This window comes from Miniopterus schreibersii (genome assembly GCF_964146895.1).
Source record: "Miniopterus schreibersii genome assembly, chromosome: 12".
Classification (NCBI taxonomy): domain Eukaryota; kingdom Metazoa; phylum Chordata; class Mammalia; order Chiroptera; family Miniopteridae; genus Miniopterus; species Miniopterus schreibersii.
The window spans coordinates 72,024,993-72,046,468 of NC_138112.1; the positions used below are offsets into that span (position 1 = coordinate 72,024,993).

The window sequence follows — 21,476 nt, forward strand, 5'->3', positions numbered from 1 at the left end:
GGGTTCCCCTCCACCCACGGCTGGGTGTGGCCAGTGAGAGGGGGGCAGCGGTGGCGTGTGTCCCTGGCGGCCAAGCCTGGCGAGCCCACACGCCAGTGCCCACGGCTCCCTTGGCCGCTGGGCGAGTTTCCCTCCAGCCTCCTTCCTGACAAGCTGCGGGTGACCGCAGCCCCGAGGGCCACACTGGCGGGGACGGCAGGGGGCTGAGCCGGTGCCGTGTGGGGCTCCTCGGTCCCCTCCTGCCCAGCGGATCACTCACACTGTGCGGTGCGGGGCCCTGGGGCTCTGTCCTCTGGCCCCCGCCAACTCCAGGCCCCTTCTGCCTCCCCCTCCCCAGGTGCCCCACTGCTCCAGCCACCAGCTCAAAGCGGGGAGACAGCCGCTGCCCGCAGGAGGCCGCTGTCTGGGGCGGAGGCGCCGGATGGCCCCCCACCCCCTGCGTCACCGTCACCCTCGACACCGCCCATCCTGCGGCCATAAGCAGCCTCCCCAGTGCCCGCACCTGACCCGTAAGCCCCACCTGCCTCTGGGCCTCCGTCTCCCCAGCTGTAAGATGAGGGGCCCAGTGGTCAGCGCCGTGGCAGACCGGCCACGGACACCCAGCCGGCCCTTCACTGCGGCGAGTCACCCTGACTCCGCTCCCCGGCCCCGCCTCCTTTTTACCGAAACGAGCGGGCCGGGCGCGCAGGAGGCAGGGACGCGTCTGCTCTGCGGGACGCCACGCTGCACCCACGTGGCCCTGCTTCGCTCAGGTGGCCCATTCCTTGGATGCTGGTGACAGAACATCCGAATAGTTACCGGCGTGTGCCATGGGGGACCTGCCAGGAAAACCCTGTGAAGGGAGAGGAAGAGAAGCCGCCCCTGGGCTGCCCTGACCACACAGGTGCCCTCGGGTCAGACGACAGGCGGCCCCCAGGCCCCAGGCCCCAGAGGGCCGGCTGGCCCTGGACAGCACCCGGGGCCACGGCCAAGGCTGGTGTGGGCAGCGGATGGAAGGGGCGCATCCAGGGCTGCACAGAGGTGGAGGGGACAGCGAGGGACCTGAGTGCCAGGCCAGCGCCTCGAGGCTCCTCGGCAGCCTGCTCCCTGCCCCGTCATTTCACCCCTGACCCCGGGGACCCGGCTCCCACCCCTGGTGGCCCCAAACCCCAGACCCTCACGATACGGTTCTTGCTTCTGTGATTTAATGGGAACGTCGCCCGTTCCTCAGGAAATAAAACACTGACATTTGCATGTTTAAGCAAAGAGGAGACAGTGCGTTGAATGGTGTCCCCTAAAGCTCAGGTCCACCCGAACCTCAAGAGGGGACCTGATTTGGAAGCAGGGTCCTTGCAGAGGTGGGTGGCGACGATGCCGCCGCCGTGGAGGCCGGCGGGTCTAGTCCACGGACGGGTGTCCGCGTGGGACGGGAGGAGACACAGAGGAGAGGCCGCGGGAAGGCGGCCGCGGGGCCGGAGCAATGTGGCCACAAGCCAGGGGCGTCTGGAGCCCCAGGAGCCGACGCGGCAGGAAGCACCCTCCCCTGGAGCCTTCGGAGGGAGCACGGCCCCTTGAAACTTTGACTTGGGGCGTTTGGGCTCCAGAACTGGGAGCAAGTTACACTCATCAACTTAGCGAAGTCGCCAGGTGGGCACAGGCCCATGGACGCTGGGAGCCGGGCACAGAGGGTGGGTGGCCCAGCAGGCGATGTAAAGGCTGCCAGGAAAGGGCAGTGTGGGTGCCCCGCAGTGGGTATGAGCTGGGGGCGTGGGGCAGGGGTTGGGGTGTGGGCTGGGGGCGTGAGGCAGGAAGTGGGGTGTGGGCTGGGGGATTGGGGCAGGAAGTGGGGTGTAGGCTGGGGGATTGGGGCAGGAAGCGGGGTGTGGGCTGGGGGTGTGGGGCAGGAAGCGGGGTGTGGGCTGGGGGTGTGGGGCAGGAAGTGGGGTGTGGGCTGGGGGATTGGGGCGGGAAGTGGGGTGTGGGCTGGGGGATTGGGGCAGGAAGCGGGGTGTGGGCTGGGGGTGTGGGGCAGGAAGCGGGGTGTAGGCTGGGGGATTGGGGCAGGAAGCGGGGTGTAGGCTGGGGGATTGGGGCAGGAAGTGGGGTGTGGGCTGGGGGCGTGGGGCGGGAAGTGGGGTGTGGGCTGGGGGATTGGGGCAGGAAGTGGGGTGTGGGCTGGGGGCGTGGGGCAGGAAGCGGGGTGTGGGCTGGGGGTGTGGGGCAGGAAGTGGGGGGCACTTCCTGAGTGAACAGACAGGGTTGTAGGCACACAGGTCCCGTGCAGGGCGGGCGGTGCCCTCGGACCCCATCAGCCGCTCTCCTGCATCCTCACGGCCAGGCCCCCCACGTGGCATCCCAGGGGTGGGGGCGGAAACCTTGGGTGCAACTGGATCCTGCCCAGGCTCATCCGATCGCGGGGGGCAACGTGAAAACGCCAGCCTCGGAGAGGGGCGCAGCTTCCAGAGGTGATTTTCTACATTGCGTTTCTCAGACGCACATATGGAAGTTGACTAATTAGATTTCCCCTGAGCTTTGAGAAGAAAAAAATGGTATGACTTTGAAGAGCGACTGCTCGCTCTGTTCCGGGAAGCGCTGCATTTGGACGCTAATGGGATGTGCCCTCCACCTGAGCCGACGGGACGGTACAGGTTCCCAGGGTGGCCGCCATGCCGCGCCCTGGTCCTCGCCGGCCCGGACAGTCCCCCGGGTGAGGGGCGGGTGGGGAAGTGCTCCAAGGCGGACCCAGGGGTTCCTTCCTTCACTGGATAAAAGTCTAAACGTTGATTATCTGGAGAACCTCCTTTACAACAAATTGCCCCCCGGACCCCTGTACACCAGCTGCCTGAAGACGCTCGTCTCCCAGGGACGTGGCAAGCGCGTGCCCAGGGCCTGGCACCCCCCAGCCCGCGGTGCCCACTCAACACACACGGTGACCGATGACGATTCTATAAGAAAAAAAAGCTTTAGAAAAAATTACTAATTTTTTCATTTTTTGAAATAAGGTCATGCTGATTTGAAAGGCAACTGGGAGGGACAGATACGACCAGAGAGGGAACAAAGGGGAAAATACACTGTCCAGCCAAACGGGGTCCCGGAAGCCGGGTCTCAGAGACAGGCCATTACCTGGGCCCTGGAGTCCTGGCGAGGCCCCGCGCAGAGCGCCCGAGCGAGGCGGGGCAGGGGTGTGGGCAGGGTCACCGGGGGGTGCTGAGGGGAGGCCCTCGGGTCCCCAGGCCCAGGCATTGGCAGGACAGGGCTGCGATGGACTTAGACACATTGAATATATAAAATCCCAAGAGCCCATAATGAGAGGTGAGACAGAGAGACAGAGAGAGAGAAAGAGAGAGAGAGAGAGAGAGACCCCCACCCCAGGAAAGCAATAGGAAACCAGTCCCCGTCCGTCAGTGGGGACAGCGAGGCACCAGCTCCTTGCGGATCACGGGGACAGTGACCAGGAAGGAATTAAGCATTTATTTCATCTTCCTGCACAACCTGAGTTTAGCTGAGGCCGGCAGTTTCATTCGCTAGGGGAACACAGTCCCCGGCGGCCGAGTCCCAGCGAGAAGCTGTGGAAGACACATCAGGATTAGGGGACCGCTACTGGCCAGCCATTGGCTAGCCATTGATGAGGTCACCGATGAGGTCGTCAAACCACCATTGTTGACGTCATCAAAGCCAGCAGAGCCCACCCTGGGCGAGAGACCGGTGGGGAGCTCGGTGACAGAGGATCAGCCGTCGCCTCCAGATCCCGCAGGCCCAGCGTCCATCACCCCAGGGGGGGACCAGGCCTCCGAGCCCCCGATGAGACAGGGCATGAGGCCCACGGCACCTCCTGTGCTGCTGAACCCGCGTGACGAGGCTGCCGGGCTCACCTCCACTTACAAGAGCCGGAAGAGCCGGCCGATGGCCCACGCGGAGGCGGAGGGTCCCACCCGGGGTGTGGGGCAGCCACGGCTAACGGGCCCACGCAGGAAAAAGAGGGGAGACGGATCAGGGTGAGAGAGACTCAGGGGACAGAGCCACCAAGCGCTGCGTCAGGTCCCGAGTCTAAGCCACTTCTGTGAAAGGCCGTTGCGGGGACAGTCGGGGATGCGCCGAAGGGCGGGGTGCGGGCCCCACTGCGGGACCCCGCCGAGCGCCAAGGCCTGACTGCGGCGCTGGGCTCGCGAGGGAGGCGCTCGCCCAAGAAGCTGGGCCTGAAGTGTCAAAGCAGGAGATTCGAGCCCTGGCCGGGTGGCTCGGTCCTGTGCACCAAAGGGTCACCGGTTCTTGGTCCGGGCACATGCCCAGGTTGCAGGTTCGATCCCCGGTCGGGGCGCTTGTGGTAGGAAACCAATGGATGTTTCTCCCTCTCCCCCTCTCTCTCTAAAATACTTAAAAACATATTTAAAAAAAATAATACAGAGAAGATTCGTTGCCTGGGATTTACTGAGAAAAAGAAACCGAGATGGATGGATGGATGGCTGGCGGCGATTTATGGGAAAACACAGGCACCAACGGGGAACAGACGAGCTGGACCACGTCGAAATACAGAACTTCTGGGCATCAAAGGGCACAATCAGCAGTGACGAGGGAACCGACGGCCCGGGAGGGAATATTGGCGAGGTCTGTATCTAATAAGGGGTTCCCATCCGGAATACATGAAGCACCCCCACAAGCCGACGACACTACAAGCAGTTCCGTTAAAAACGGGCCGGGGACTCGCCTGGACATTTCTCCGAAGGTTACACGCAAATGTCCGGCGAACACACGAAAAGATGCTCAGCATCCCTAGTCCTTAAGCAGGTTGGCACCGAAATGAGAGACGGTCTCACACCTGCTGGGACGGCTGCCGTCAAAAGAGCAGGAAATAATTGGTGACGTCGAGCACTTTTTCACGCGTCTCCTGGCGTCTGCAGGTCCCCTTCGGAGGAGTGTCTGTTCAGGGCCTCTGCCCATCTTTTAACTGGGTTATTTGTCTTTTGTTGAGTTGAATGAGTGCTTTATATATTTTGGTAATTGACCCCTTACCTCATGAAAATAAACTGACAAACAAAATAGATCCCGAGACGCGGAAGCGTGAACAGCCGGCAAATCTCGGGGGGAAGGGGGGGCGGGGAGATGGAGCAGGGAACTTACAGGCAGAGGCGCAGGACCCATGGACACGGGCCGGGGAGGGCGGAGGGGAGTGGAGGGGCCGGGGGAAGGGGGCGTCTGTAATACTTTCAACAATAAAGATAAATTGTTTTACAAGGCAGCAAACAGCAAGGGCTGCCAAGGATGCCGAGAAATCGGAACCCCGTGTGCTGCTGGTGGGAATGGAAAACCCAGCGGGGAGGTTCCTCAAAAAATTAAACACAGAATTATGACCTGATCCAGCAATTCTACTTCTGGGAACAGACCCCAAATAGCTGACCCAAAGCAGGGAGGTGAGCAGATCCGTGCACCCCCGTGTTCACAGCGGTGGCCAAAGCGTGGAAGCTGCCCGAGTGTCCGCGGACGGAGGACAGATGCGCAGAGGGTCCGTCCGCTCGGTGGCATCTCGCGCAGCCTTAAAAGGCAGGAAACCCCGACACCTGCCGCCGCAGGGACGGACCCCGGGGACGCTGTGCCGCGGGAATGAGCCGGACGCAGAAGGACACTCGCTGTGTGACCCACTTCTACGAGGTCCCGACGGAGTCAGACCCACAGAGACGGAGTCGGTGGCGGTGCCGGGGCTGGGGGAGGGGACCGGGTGAGTGTTCCAGGGGGACCGAGCTTAGTTGGGGGAGATGGAAAGTTCTGGAGAGACGGTGGTGACGGCTGCACAGCAGTGGGAACGTGCTTCATGCCTTAAGGCCGCTGAGCCGTGCGCTTAAGGCAGGTGAAGGCGGTAAATCCTATTACGTGCATTATGCCACATTTACAAATAATTTTAAACTGTAACAATGCCTATAGAGGGGACAGACGGAGCAGCTCCTCTAAGGCCAGCTCCCCACGTGGGTCTTCCTGGACCCTCGCTCCCGTCCCGAGGGCGCTCACAAACCCTCGGCTCCCGGGGCCGGGCCTCTCTGCAGCCTCCGGTGGGACCTCCCCCGTCTCCTCCTCTCTAGGACGCACGGGGCCTCTGCACCCGCCCCGCCTGGCTGCCCTGTCCCGAGGCCGCCCTCCTCCCTCAGGTTTCAGCCCTGCGCCCCTCCCTGACCCCCAGCCGACACGGCCCCGCCGCTCTGCGCCGGGCGGCCCGGCGGTGTGTACGTGCCGCCCCACACGCGTGAGAGTCATGGATTAGTCCCTTGGGCGGCTGCCACAGACCGCCGCCCACTGGGAGCCTCAGTGCCGCAGCCCGAAGTCAGAAACTGAGGTATTGCGGGGCCTCGCTCCCTCTGAAGGCCCTGGGGGGGTCCCTCCCACCTCCTCCGGCCCCTCAGGCTCCAGGAGTCCCTGGGATTGTGGCCACGTCCCTCCAGCCTCTGCCTCTGACTTCACATGGACGTCTCTGGTGTGTGTCCAGCTCCCTGTGCCCCCTCTACGAAGGACCTTGGGATGGCATTGAGGGTTCACCCGGGCAATCCAGGATCCTTTGCTTAATCACATCTGCAAAGATCTTTTTCATTAGGCGGTGACATTCAGGGGTCCCAGGGAGCAGGATCTTCAGGTGGCTGTTATCTGGCCTACTACAGCCTGTGTGCGTGCGTGAGAGAAGTGTGTGAGAGTGTGCATGTGTGTGTGTGCATGTAAGTGTGCATGCATGGTGCATGTAGGTGTGTGCATGTAAGTGTGCATGCATGGTGCGTGTAGGTGTGTGCATGTAAGTGTGCATGCATGGTGCACGTGTGTGCATGCATGTGTGCATGTCAGTGTGTGCATGTGTGCATGCATGTGTGCATGCATGTGTGCATGTGCGTGTGTGCATGTAAGTGTGCATGCATGGTGCATCTAGGTGTGTGTATGTGTGCATGTCAGTGTGTGCATGCATGTGCTTGTGCGTGCACCTGCTCCCCTTGCGTACGGCACCCCAGCCCAGCTCTCTTGTTCTTCGCTAAGTCCCCGCTGTGCCTGTTTGTCGCAGCGTCCGGTGCTACGGCGGCTGACGCAGGTCGGACGAGCCTGCAGCCCCATGAAGGGCACCGCGAGCCCTGGCACTCGAGCACCTAGGCGGGGGTACAGCCCCTGCGTGGCCTGCAGCCTGCCTGGCTGAAAGGGCGGGTCTCCCTGGGTGTCATCGGGTGTGACTCTTCTGGGTGACTAAGCTCAGACTCTTTCTTGGAATTGCCTGGCGCTGGGAGAAGGTCTTGGGGACTGGACGCCAGGGTGGGGAGGGTCAGAAGGACGGGCAGGGCTGCTGCGGGTCGCGGGCACTCCTCGGGAGGCCACATTTCACAGGCTGATCCAGCGGGAGGATTCACAGGTTTTGCCCTGTGGGGGGAGGCGTCTGTCTTACAGGAAACCGGACAAGCCACCCCAGGCCTTCCTGCCGGGCTCCCGATCGCAAACCCTCCCGAGGAGCCACCGGCAGCCAGGCTGGCTTCCGGCTGAAAATGCCACGGGCCTTATAACTCTGATCTCCCGCTGGAGACAGCTGCAGGGACCTGGAGAGGGTTACGCCGCGTGGAATAAGCCAGAGAAAGACAAGGATCACGTGACCGCACTCATCTGTGGGATCTAATGGACAAAATGGGTCCAGAGACGGGAAACACGGAGCAGACTGAGGGGTCGCAGAGGGAAGGGGGTTATTAACCAATGAACTTATGCGCATAACCCCGGACAGGCGATAGTGGGGGGAGGCCTGGGGAGGGCGGGAGAGGGGTGACCCGAAGGGGGCATTGTAATATCTCAACAATAAAGATAAGTTGGAAAAAACTGATGTCCCATTCGATTCGGATTTTCACCCCTCGGCGCAGCGCTGGGGGGCTGCCCAGGAACGGGGGGACCGCGAAGGAACAAGGCACCGAGCGAGCGGCCAGGGCGCACCAAGCGGCAACCCCAAGCGAGGGTGACGCACGGGATTGTCACCTGTGAACCGCGTTTGTGCAGAGTCACAGTTCCGTTAGATGTGTGGGGACGGCAGCTCCGTCCCTCTAACTGCGACTGAGGTGACGCCCAAGTGTCCCCTTGTCCCCACGCCAGCGGAAAACAGAGGGGGCGGAGGCTGCCTTCCCTCCCCACGCCTCCCCTCGTCTGCTGGGAAACCGAGTCACACAGACAGGGCACCCGTCTCCCGGAGACTTCTATCCGGCCCAGCATCGCCGGAGCAGGTGGCACCAGAGGCCACGCCCAGGCCCGCTGGCCACACCTCACACAGCCACCGGGAGCCCATCCGCCAGCATCACTCGGTTCCTTGTCCTGCATAACCCACCAGACAACAGCCCCACAGCCCCGCGCCTGTATCGTCATAAACCAGGGAGGGAGGGGGTGACGCTCTGCTGAAGGCGCCCCCAGCCCAGGGGGACAATGGGCGAGCACGTGGTTGACCGCAAGGTCTCGGGGCACCTGCAGGGCAGGACCAGCTCAGTCCTGCGGGACCCGGGACCGTGGCTCCGGGCGGCTAAGGCTGGGCGTAGGGAGACTGGCCGAGACGGGGGGGGCTGCTGGGCACCCAGCCCGTCCTCCAGAAAACCCCCAAACCAAAACCAACCGGGCTATTCCGCCCAGAGGCGCATTAAAATCACTCTTGGAAAATTAACCGACAACAAATAAAACTTCTTCCGGGAACAGACGAGGCCGGGCTGCACCCGGGACTGGACGCCAACCACGGCTGACCCCGCACGGGTGCCGCGGGCCGACTGCCGCCCTCGAGGCAAGGACAGGACGCGTGCGCCTGCCGCCGGGCCGGCTGAGTCACCACGCGCTCAGTGACCGACGGGCCCTCTCCTCCCACCAGAGGCCACAGAGCCCTCGGGGAGCTGGGCGAGGAGGGCTGGGGGCTGGGGCCAGCGCCAGGCAGCCAGCCCCCGCCCGCCCGCAGGGCCACCCCCCTGCCCCGGGCCCGCAGCGCAGAGGTGCCGGGGCTTGAGCTCCGCCTCCGCGCCCGGGGCTGGCTCCCCTCCCTCCCGAAGCCAGGCTGAGCGCGAAGGTGCCCACTGCTCAGTGCTCCGTGGGCACCTGTGGATCTGCCCCGGGGCTCGGCGGGCGGGTTAGATAAACATGGAATTACCCCACGACCCAGCCAGTGCGCTCCCGGGCCGGTCGGCCCGAAAGAGCCCAGAGCAGGGACGCGAACACATGCCTGTACCCAGTGCTCAGAGCGGGACCCACAGTCGCCCAAATCCAGGAGCAACCCCGACACTGAAGGGCAGATGAACACGGGCGGGTCAGCCCCCCGCGGAGGGGGCCCAGCCCTCGACCCACACTCGCCGCCCCGCGCGGACGGGCCTGCGGCGGGTTGTGGGGAAAGGGGCCGCCACCAAGGCCACGCGGCGTGGGCTCCGTGTCTAGGAAGCGCCCGGAACAGGCAAATGCAGCGCGTGGACTTTCCTCCCGGGGTGATGGGAATGGTCTGGAACCGGATGGGGGGGGGGGGGCACAACCTTGTGAATAGATGTGTGAAATGCCGCTGGATCGAGCGCTTTAAAACGGTTAATGGTCAATTAAAAAAAAAAAATCTTTAGTGTTGAGGGTGTTACAGATGCCCCCCCATGGCCCCTCCGCCCGGTCCTGCCCGCCTCAGGGGTCACCACCCTGCCTGTGTCCGTGACCTTCGCACACATGCCTCTAAGTCCTTCGGTTCATCTCCCCCCCCCCGGGTTCGTCAGCCAGTTCCCTGTCTCCATGCCTCTGGTTCGATTTTATTTAAATGGTAAATTTTACAGCAGGTATATTTTGCCACAGTGAAAAAGCTGCACAGTAGAAGTACCTGTGCACACACGTGACCCGATGCGTCTCTAACAGATCCACGTAAAGAAAGAAAAACCCGAGAGGACGGGCCTCGTTACCGGCCCGTCTCCTGGCCGCACCCCGACTTCCCTCCAGCTTCCCTGAGTTCCCGCCGACACCCGGCGGACGCGACCCCCCCCCCCCCATAAAGACATAACACTGACGACAACCAGCCACCGGGCCCAGAGGCTACTCTAACCCCCCCAGGTTTCCGCGAGGGGCACACACGCCCCATCCCCTCGAGACATGGGGGCGTCGGGAGGGGATTCTAGAACGTGGTTCTCGCCGCTGTAAAGCGGCCGACCTTCTCGGCTTCCTGGCCCCGACGGGGCGGTGGAGGGCCTGGGAGACAGGCGCCGCCTCCCCCACGTGGAAGGTTCCAGCGTGTGCTCTCGTGGCCTCTCGATGTCCTCACTGGCCCCCGCCGGCCTCTGGGCCTGGCCCGTGAACACAGCTCCTCCTGCTCTGGGCCAGACTGTCCTTCTGGGTGCTGGGTGACCTCGGGCACGAGAGGAGGGCCCTTCCCTCCGCTGGGCCTTGGGTCTGGAGGGAGATTCTCAGCCAACAGATCCTCGTCTTAGAAACGCAGCAAGCGGCGATGCTGAGGAGCAGGGCCCCTTAGGGCGTGTGGCTTGGGGAGGTTCACGCCCTTCGGAGAAGGCAGTCGGGGAAGGCTCCGGAAAAGGCGTGCAGAGGCCTGAGCTAGGGAGCCACTGCGCGCACAGGGGGAGAGGGTCCCTGGTGGAAGGACGAGCATGCACAGGGCTGGGGCAGAGCTCTGCCTGGGCCAGCACGGAGGCCAGCGCCTCAGGGCCCCGCAGGCAACGGCACGGACCCGGCTCTACTGAGGCAGGGGGACCGGATCATCGGGGCGCGAGCACAGGGCAGGAGGCAGGCGGGCGCGCTTAGAGCAGGGCGCCGGGCCCCACGGGGGACTGTGCCCCGGAGCCTGCGATTTTGGCCTCTCTGTGCCTCAGTCTCCTCACCTGAGCAACGTGGACAGTGGTAGACCCCCCCCCCCCCGGGCTCCGATGAGGCTGAAGTGAGTTCGTACCCAGAACCCTCGGCAACCGGGGCTTGGTTGTGGTGAGGACCCTGCTGAAAACAGCAGGGGGGGGGGTGCTCCGCGTGACGTCCTGTGGGGGGGAGTTCAGAAGCTCGTCTGGGCCCCGGCCCGGCCCGGCCCTGCTCAGGCCCAGGGAGCCCCTCCGGCCCCTCGGGCTGCAGTGAGAGGCGGCCACGGGTGGCGGCTGTTTTCTGGTTCGCTCGTGGGCAGACCGCGACTCCCTCACTCCCCCTCTCACCCAACCCCCTCTCTCCAGGCCTGTGCTGGGCGCTGGGGGTGCTCCGGTGAGCAAAGCCACCCCCGCTCCTGCTCCAGCTCCTGGCTCACATCTGACGGCACCGTGGAGGGTCCCGGGGCGGAGGTGCCCGGCCTCACTCGGGGGAGAGGGGCGGTCTGGCCTGGCCGGGAAGGCTCTCCAACCTCTCCGCGAGCTAACAAATCAGCAACGGGAACAGGAACGGTTCCTCTTGCATCACGGCTCAGCCCGTGCCTGCGTTTTCCTATGTGCCTTACACGGGTAAACTCCCGTAACCCTCACTAAACTCAGACGTAGGAGCTCCTCCTAATCCCGCGTCGCTGGCGAGGGAGCTGAGGCACAGAGGGGTGGTGTGACTCACCCAAGGCCACGCAGCGCGCAGGGAGGGGGCTGGGTTTGGGCCCAGGCAGGCTGCCTCCTGGGGCTGTGCTTTTAAGCTCTGCTCTCGGCTCCACCCTGCTTCCCAAGGGCAGTGGCCCCGGTTGGGTCTCTGCCTCCACCTCCCTTCTCTAGCAAGGTCCCCGCCTGGTGACGGGCGGCCATGGACGTCCCTGCTCAAGCACCCGAGGTAGCTTGCCCCCCGCGACAGGGTGAGGCCCTATCACTCAGCTTGGCATTCGAGGCCCCCGCTGACCCCGAGGCCCCAGGCTCTTCCTCCTCCCTGGGCCTCCTGGCGTCCCCCACACGCTCCTGCCCCGGAGCCTTTAGCTGGGCTGTGCCCTGCGCCCACGGTCCCTCCCGTCGCTTACAGAGTGCCTGTCACGCCCTTGGTCCCGCCGGCCCCTTCTCTCTCGGAGCTTTCAGGAAAGGCGGGGACAGTGACAGGCACTGCGAGCGGTTATTGGTAGAGGGGCCACCGAGTGGGAGAGAGACACAGAGAGGGAGCAAGAGCACTGGGGGCAAGTCCCAGGGGTGGGAGGAGGTGCGGCACCTTCAGGGGACCAGGGAGAGGGGCCCCGGGAAGCCCAGCTGTCTCCTGTCCAGCCCAAATAACCTATTCCCCCCTCTGTGCCCCGCCCGGAGCCCCCACTGAGGTTTAGGGGCCTCTGTTCGTTTCCACGATCCCCAGCCCCTCCCGCCGAGGGCTGAGCCCAGAGGAGGTGCAGCGAAAGTTTCTTAAATAAAACCGAAGGTTCTGGGTAAAGGGAGATGGGAAACTTGCTGGGGGCTGTTTGTTCTCAAAACGGTGCCGCAGCGGACAGTGCGTGGCCTTCCCCGCCCCTCCCTGCCCCTTCCCATTGCAATTCCACGTAAGGCTGGCACGCACACGCCCCCGTTCCCGGGACTGACAAGCTCCATCAATTAAAGGATCCTACAGGGCATTTAGCACAAAGCCTTCCTTCAGTTCATTTGCCAACCTAACCGCTTGTATCATGAAACTCCCCACAAAAGGGCACTGCAGACGGAGACAAATCAATGCTAACGAGGGCCTGCTGGGAGCACTGGGAGACGGGCGAGTGGGGGGGGGCCGGTGGAGGGGACCCGGGGGGCTGCTTTCAGGGGGATCGAGAGGCGTCCCAGGGCTCTCAGGACCAACGTGGGGCTCTCAGCTCAGGGAGCTGCCTGCAGACCTCACCCTGTGCAAACTGGGGCTGGTCTGCGACGGCCGCTCGGGTTGAAGGCGGCGGTAAGATTACATCTCAGCGACTCAGGACTTACCCAGGGCGTTATCCGGACCCGATCTTTGGAGTCCAGCTAGATTCAATCTCCCTGGACGGCCCTGGCAGGCTGCCCAACCTCTGTTTCCGCGCCTGAAAAATGGGCATGAAACACCTACTACCAGGACTGCCCATCACTGAGCACACGTTCCGGGGCCTGTGAGGCACCAGGCACCGTACCGGGCGCTGAATACACAGCAGGGATCCGATCCGCAAACTCTCGGGCACGTTGGGGACGGGCGTTCTTGCGAGGGAGACAAACAGGAGGCCCACCCCCAACACATGAGATGACCCGGGTGGGGAAGGAAGCGCGCTGTGAGGGTCGGGGACGGGGCCTTGCGAGGTCTGAGACGGTGACACGAGCTGAGACCTCAGTGACGAAGCCAAGGGGGGCCCCGAGCAAGGGCCCTCTTCACGGCAGAGATTCCTCCACCGAACAGACACACGCACTGACTAATAAGCCGCTGTGCCCGGGGAAGGCCAAAGACCCAGGACCCAGGGCTGGGAGGTGAGGGTAACGGGAGGGGAAGGTGAGGGTAACGGGAGGGGAAGGTGAGGGTAACGGGAGGGGAAGGTGAAGGTAACGGGAGGGGAAGAGCGCTGAGGCCTCCGATCAGGCTCCTTCTATCTCCCAGCTCAGGTCCAGCATCCTGGAGGCCAGAACCCTCACGAGACGAGCACCAGGGAGAGCTCTGGACACAGGGCCCGATTCAGCACCACGGAGAGCGCCACAGAAGCCGGGCTCAGCCCACAGACAGACCAAAACAGGGTCCCCCCCAAAAAAGGTCAGCGCCACGGAGAGCTCGCATAGAAGCCGGGTTCAGCCCCACAGACAAATGAAAACAGTGTCCCTCCCAAAAAAGGTCAGCGCCAAGGAGAGCGCCAGAGAAGCTGGGCTCAGCCCCACAGACAGGGTCCCCCCAAAAAAGGTCAGCGCCACGGGGAGCTCGCATAGCAGCCGGGTTCAACCCCACAGACAGACCCAATACAGGGTCCCCCCCCCAAAAAAAGGCCAGCGCCAAGGAGAGCTCCCGCAAACGAGCCAGATTCGGCACCACGGACACAGAAAAGCAAACGTCCTGGGGGGACTCAGCACAGCGGAGAGTCAAACACCCGGGGGGTCAGCAGGGGGCCGGCCCCACGCAGCCTCCTTTGTATTGCTCCTGCCCCGGACCAGCACGAAAGGCTCATCCACTTAGACGGACATTCCAGGCCCCCCCCCCGGACCAGCCCCAGTCGCCCCAGCTCCACAACGTGCCCTGACCACTCCCCAAGTCCACCTGGAACATTCCCGACCCACGTGACTTTCCCCGGCCCCCCCCCGCCTCAGTCCTGCCTAGAGAAACCTGACTTACTGTACTCGCCAAAAATGCCAGCGCCTCCTCTTTCATGGAGCCCCTTTTCTGACCTGTCTCGGGGCCTTCGCCATGGTTCTGCCGTTCGCGCCCCTCCCAGGCCGCGAGCTCCCCAAGAAAGCTGTCTGATTCATGCTTCTTTCCCCCCACGGCACACACCAGCCCAAACGTGCGGCTCTGACGTGAATGAAGCTGCAGAAACGACATGTACAATTGCTACCGGTCGTCAAGGGTTCCCTCTGCCAGGAACCATGTTACGTGTGTCACACACATTTTCATTTACAGTTTAAAGAAACTGAGGCCAAGAGTGGGAGGATTTTCCCCCCGAGTTCACGCAGTTAACAAGTGGCAGGGCCTGGATTCAAACCCAGATCACGCGGCCCTTGACCGAGGCCCCTTCCCATCTCCCTCCAGCCCGGGGCCTGCCATCTGCCAGCCCCGCGGAGCGGCCCTGAGCACAGCAGCCGCAGCCTCCTGAGGCGACTCGGAATCTCTGCTTCAGCCTGAGACCGAAACCACCGATGCCTCAAATGAGACCCCCAAGAGGAGCAAGCCAAGGCTTCGGATCTGCGGCGGTGAAGCCGCCTGCATCCGTGTCTCAGCAGGACCCTGGCGGCCTGGACCACCTGTGCCCAGCCCATGCGGAGGCCGCAGTGAGCCATCCCCCGGGCTCGGGAGGGGCGCCGGCTTCGCGCAGGGCAGGGGCCCAGCTGACCAGCTCCCGGGGGCTCCCCGCAGAGCCTCGGGGAGCGCAGGCCGTAAGCGCAGCAGCTTGCCCTCAGCGCTGGCATTATCTACAGGCAAACAGCAGAAGAGCTGAGCTCCTCCGTGCCGACTTTCATTTGCTGCTAAAGGGATGTTTTTCTACCATCTCCGAGGAGAATTCGGCTGGAAGCTCCGACCTCTGCAAAGGCTGGGCAGGGGGACAGAGAGGCAGGCGGGTCAAGGCGGTCGCACCTCTCCTCCCGCACTGACCCGGCCGCGGGCCGCCCGGAAGCACAGGAGCTGGAGCGGGAAGCTGACCAGGGAGCCCAGGCCGTTTCCAAAACCAGCAAAGCCAGAAGCTACAGAGCTTCAGGACAGACACGGTCCCCACGCGGAGGGACCCCGGGGAGCCACTGGGCCACGTGGCCTTTGGCTCGTGAAACCAGCGAAACTTGACAACCGAACCATCAGCATGATTCAAGGTGCAGAAGGTGCCGGTCGCCCTTCCTTCCAGCTCACACCAGCTGGCGTTTGGTCTTTAAGTCCTTTATTGAACGAAATACCTATTTTAAATGACGTAAATTAAACATTAAGCATTTCTAAGGGGACGGAGGGGGTAGAGTTCCTAGGCTGGCCGTGTGGGCCACCAGCAGGACACGTGACAAAGCCTCTGATGACCTCCCGCGAGCAGGCGGGTAGAGAAACGCGAGCCGCGCGGCTGAACAGCTGGCCCGGAAGGAGGCTGGCACCGGGAAACCTCGGGAGGGCCCGGCCTCGGCCCTGGGATTTGTTGCTAGAGGGCAAGTGGGAATCATAAATAGAAATTCCAAGATTACCTCAAAGCCCGACGCGTGCCAAGACGTAATTGAGCCGGGCAGCGGGTGCCCGGGGAGCAGAGGTGCAAGCCAGCCCGGAGGCACGCCTGCCAGGACACCCGGGGGGGCGGGCGCCTGCGTCAGCCGGGCACCGCTCCACCAGGGGCGTCAAGGAGCAAGGACACCGCCGGCCGGAGGTGCCCGGGTGCACGTGCTGGGCACGTGGCGGGAGGGCCCCGTAACCGCCCCGTGCTTGAAACGAGAGTGGTAACGACCACCTGTCATTGTTATGACTTATTATGACGTTGCCGGTGTTTCTCCAACTCACAGCTGTTGGTTTCGTCTCCGGCGTCAGGCATCCCTCGTGATGATGATGAGAGACAGACGCTGATGGGGTGTCCACTCCACGCCCAGGGCTGCTGGCCCCCCCCTCCCTTCGGACCAAGGCTAAGAGCGGCCCATGTGCCCAGAGCTCGGGCACCGCACGATTCACCTCGAGCGACTTAATTCTCACAAGCACCCGGTTTGCTGATGGGGACGCCGAGGCCCAGGAAGCAGGTGCTGGTTCAGGAATCACCTGAAGCTCCTCTCCTCCGAGAACGATTTCACTCTGGAGCTGGGAGAGGCGGGCCGGTCCCCACCCGGCTGCAGCAGCCGCCCGCGGCCCCAGCTCGGCTGGAAGTCGGGGTGTCGGGAGACGCGCCCCACGTTTCCCGAGGCCTGTTCTCAAGGAGGAGCCTGAGGAACGTTGCGTAAGACACTCCAACAGTCTCCGGGGGAGACACCAGGGCTTCCCCCCAAACGTCCTCACTCAGCGCGAGCCGGGACCGCCGGACGGCTGCAGGCCGTCTCCGGGGCGAGCATTTAGTACCAGGCGGAAGTAATTAGTCAACTCGAGCATCACTTCAGGGATGAAGGATAGCGCTGCCTGCGTTAATTGCCGGGGAAAACGGATTTAGAGAAATGACACCAGAAAACCACACCGGTCACTTCAGGGCTAAGGAAACAATCACAGAACCTGCTGGAGCCTCGGGCCCTGCGGCAGGTGGGTGAGCGTGGCCCCGGGAAAACGGGGGACCCCCGGAAGCCAAGGGCGTCGCCCGGGTGCGGAGGCCAAAACGGGGTCCTCCTAAGGCCCGACTTCCTACTTATGAAATTAATCCCCGTCAAGGAAATTAATACTATCACTGGAGATGATCCAAGGAACAGAAAAGTCCGAAAAAAGAGAAATAACCCCAACAGGCCCCCTTCCCCGGGGGGTTAACGTTTCCTTTCCTTTTCTTCTGTGCCTGTTTCGGGGGGGCCGGTGTGACTTAGATGATACTGTGCCGGTCATTCTGACCCTGCCCTGTCCACCCAGTTTAAAGGCACCATTTCCCGTCGGCACCGAGGACGCTTTGCAGGCACAATTTCTTTTCTTGTTAATTCTCACCTGAGGCTATGTTTTCCATTGATTTTTGTTTTTTTAGAGAGTGGGAGGGAGAAACATTGATGTGAGAGAGGCGCACCGACCGGCCGCCTCCCACGCTCGCCCTGACCGGGGCCAGGGGTTAACCCTGCAACCCGGGCACGTGCCCTTGACTGGAAGCGAACCCGAGGCCCTCCGGCGCGCGGGCCGACGCTCCAAGCACGGAGCCGCGCCGGCCGGGCTCGCGCGCGCGGTTTTTAATGCTTCCCTGTGACCCACGGCAGAGGCACGAGGTCCCTGGACCACCTCCCTGCGGCCCGACCCACCCCCTTGCTCTCGGCGACGCCGGGCGCTCTGCCGGTTTCCTGCGTCATTTCCTAGGAGGGTCCCCCGAGGCGGAGTCACACACCGTCAGGCGGGTGTCCATTCTTCCACGCGGCCGCCGCGAGTGCCGTCCCCAGCGACAGGGACAGTAATAAAAACAACGCGCCTGCCAATCTGAAAATGAAAACGGGCCCCTTACGGTCCGTCCCGGTACCTGCGCTTTGCCCACTTGTACGCCCGGCCCGTCGGGGCCTCGCTCACGAACCTCTGAGCCGTGGCCGCGTGAGTCAGGCAGCCGGGGGGGGGGGGACCCCAGCTTCTCCACCCACCCGCCGCTTACCCGCGGGCAGCAACCTGCCCGGGCCTCGGGGTCCTTACGCACACAGCGGGGTAAGAAGAGATGCTGGTTATACAGCGAGGGTCAGCGGGGACAGGGCGGTGCCCACGGGGACGCGGGGCCCATTGCCCCACGATGGTATTTGCCCTCTTGATGGTCACCCTTTGCGTGTATTACGAGCGGTTCTTGAATGAAGGATGCTTTCCTTTGGGAAGGGATGCAAGGAGCAGAACTTAGGTTCCAAACGGGGAGCTCGCGGAAGGAGGACCGTCCCGGTCTCGAGATTAACGCGGCACCTGCCTCAACTGTTTGTTTTTTAATTCTCACCGAGGATATTTTTTCACTGCTTCTCAGAGACAGCGGAAGGGAGAGCGAGAGAATCATCGATACGAGAGAGAAACATCGATGTGCGACACGGCGATCCGTTGCCTCCTGAAGGCGCCCCGCCCGGGCCCGGGGATCGAGCCTGCAACTGAGGTACGTGCCCTTGACCAGAATCGAACCCGGGACCCTTCATTCCACGGGCCGGCGCTCTAACCACTGAGCCATGCCGGCCGGGGCCGCCTCCGCTCTTTAGCCGGGACGCCACACGAGGAGGTTCAGAAGCCAACGCCACCAGGCCGGCCCGTCGCCCTCCTGCCTGCCCGTCGGCGCCCCGGGCGGCGTCCCGAGGCGTCTGCCAACACTGCCACCCGAGCTGCGCCCGTGGTCCCCATCCCGTGAGCGTGGGCCGGCCACCAGGTCCCTGTGCGCTGATGCCCAGCCGGGGGCCCCTGGGAGAGGCCGACGGGCCGTCAGTGCGGGGAGACCCCGAAAGACATCCACACGACGCTCCGGCCTCCACGTCCCCCTCATGGCTCGAAAGCTGTCACCCACGGGCCCCACGATCTCCCTACGACTCCCCATAGTGCCCTTTCCCGCCCGGCTCCTGGGGGTCAGGAGACGTAACAGGAGGATCTCCAAGGAGAATCAGCTCCTGTCACCGAACAGGTCTGGGCTGGGTGTCCTGTCGCCGCCGGAAGGGACGGCCGTGGGCCTTCGCCGCTCCTGGCTGGTACAGTCCCCATCCTTCCAGCTCCCCTGCCCTGCCCCGGCCGCCTGCTTCTCTCCCTGGGCTCGCCCTGCCCCCGGCCCATCTTTTCTCGAGCGTGGCTCTGCCCGCGGGGCCCCACGGGGACACTTGGCTCCCACTGCCTCGCCCAGTCCCAAAGCTCGCTGGGGACACCCCGTGTCACCAGCCCCCGGGGGCTCCAGCACACGGAGCTGCTCACGGCCCTCGTGGGGCATCGTCTCCGCTCCAGCGCCGAGGGGAAGGTGGCCTCTTGCAGGGAACGTCACCCGAAGCTTTTGCTTCTTGGTGGCGGGGTGAGGGGAGGCCGGCAAAGGAAACAACAAACTCCTCCCAGCTGCCCGGGCAGGAGAGACACGCACGCCAGGGGGTCGGCGCCCGGGAGACGCACGCGCCACGGGACCCCGCGCGGCGGGGCGGAGGCGGGCGCCAGGACCGTGCCCAGAAGGCAGAGTGACGCTCTGCAGACGCCGAAGACGCTGCAGAGAGAGGAGTCACTTCCAGCGTGGCCCCTGGACCCTGAGTTCAAACTCCAGCAGGCGTTTGTATTTTATTTTTTAAAATCCTCACGCAAGGATTTTTTTTCCATTGCTTTTCAGAGAGCGTGGAAGAGAGAAAGGGAGAGAGACACGGGTGTGAGGAAGTCACATCGATTGGCTGCTTCCCGCATGCACCCCGACCGGGGCTGGGGAGCGAGTCTGCAACCAAGAATCGCACCCGGGGCCCTATGGTCTGGGGGCCGCCGCTCTAACCCCTGAGCCAAAGTGGCCAGGCCCCAGCGGGCGTTTTTAAAGAGAAAGTGCAACATCAGCGCACCCGGGGGTGCTTCCCAAGAGCAGACAGAAGGGAGGCTGGGTGGGGCAACCCGACAGGGACGGGACCACGGCCCCCGCCCGGGACCCCCACCCTGCACTGCAGCAAGAGCCCAGGGCCCCCTGGATCCAGGATGGCTCCTCGCCCAAACGAAGGCCCCCCCGAGGCATGTGAGTCCGTTTAAAACAATCCCGACCAGGCTGAAGCTTTTCACTAAAAACGTACAAAGTGGAAAAAACGCAGCCGTGAGGCCACCGGAGACGTCAATATTCCAGAGAGAACCCGGCAGCCGGGACAGCTCGGCGAAGAGTCTGAGTCTTTTTCCTCCAGGCCCCCAAAGGAGAATTTCTGAGCCCTCCTGGCAGCCTTGGAAATGAGCTGGGAGGAGCCCGGCTCCCAGGGCCCAGACCCCCGTCCCAGAGCCGGTGCGGGGCTGTGGCTGTGGGGGGCCCGCTCCTCCTTGGGTCATTCGTGACGTGATAATGCCACAGGGCCCCACTGCCTCTTAGGGTCGGGCCGTCCTAGGGCCCCGGGACTCAGAGGTCACCCAGCCCTAGAGCCCCGGGACTCGGAGGGCACCCAGCCCTAGAGCCCCGGGACTCGGAGGGCACCCAGCCCTAGAGCCCCGGGACTCGGAGGGCACCCAGCCCTAGAGCCCCGGGACTCGGAGGGCACCCAGCGTATAGAATCTGTTCCGAGCGGCAGATGTATCCGCCGAGTGAAGAGCTACGTCGAAGGAGGAGCTCTGGCAGAAGTGTAGAAAGTCTTCATTTTTTATCTTCACCGGAGGATGTGTTTGCATTGACTTGAGACAGAGGAAGGGGGAGGGAGAGAGAGAAACGTCGATCGGCTGCCTCCCGTCATCACCCCGACCGAGGGTTCAATCTGCAACCTGAGCATGTGCCCTGGCCAGGGACTGACCCTGCGACCCTTCGGTGCGCGGACGATGCTCCAGCCAACCGGGCCACCAGCCAGGGCTGTAGAAACTCCTAATGCCCCCCGTTTCCGCGGGGCCTTCTCCGCCCGGCCCGGGCCCCCCAAACCCCAGGCAGCTCTGCTTCCCCGGCCACGGGCGGCCCCGACGCGCTCCGCGGCAGCCCCACGCCTCTTTATTGATTAGTTTATTAAGGAAACAATCCAAGGAGCTTAACAACAGGGGCTGTGCGTACATCTGGGGTCCTCATTAATTATTTAAGACCAACAGCAGCTCTGCCAACCCACTGGAGCCCCCTCCCTCCCTCCCTCCCTCCCGCACGAGAACACACCCGAAGGGCTTACATCACACCTGCGTCTAGAGGCTGACTCAGCCCAGCGTCTCTGCATCTCCACGAGGTCACGAATCGAGTTAACCTGTGAAACCGCGGTGGGCTCCCGTCTCCGTCACTCAGGACCCCCCCCCGCAGTTTAACTGGATGAGAGTCTCTCTCTCCATCCCAGCCGGGCTCCGACTGGTCCCTCGTAATTTAAATACAGTTTCAGCAAATAAAACGAGACCAACGCAAGTTGCAGCGCCTTCTCCACGGCACCGGCTCGCTCTCCAGGGTCCTTCCTCCGCGTCCCCATCGCCGTGTCCTGAGGAACAGCAAGGAGCCGAGCACCCCCGGGAGCCCAGGCGGAGCAGAGAGCAGCGGCTCCAGCGACCGTCCCTCCGCGGCCTGGGCCGCCTGCCTCCTTTAGAGAACGACCGCGCGTCTGGCCGGCCCAACGGCGGGACCACCACGTGGGTTTCCGACGCAGACGGGACAGGGCTCGGGGGGGGGCACCGAGAAACGCTTTTCCCAGAAACGCGAACTCCAGCGAGGGCCGGGGGCGCTCACCCAACCGCCTAAAAATAATTTTTCCGAGGACAACACATTC

The 21,476-nt window shown here is 63.4% G+C and overlaps 1 protein-coding gene across 2 annotated transcripts in view; it reads right to left on the reverse strand.

The window, feature by feature from the left end:
• Window positions 1-21,476, reverse strand: part of SHANK2 (SH3 and multiple ankyrin repeat domains 2) — a 253,985-nt gene that overhangs the window by 66,711 nt on the left and 165,798 nt on the right. The window lies entirely within an intron of this gene.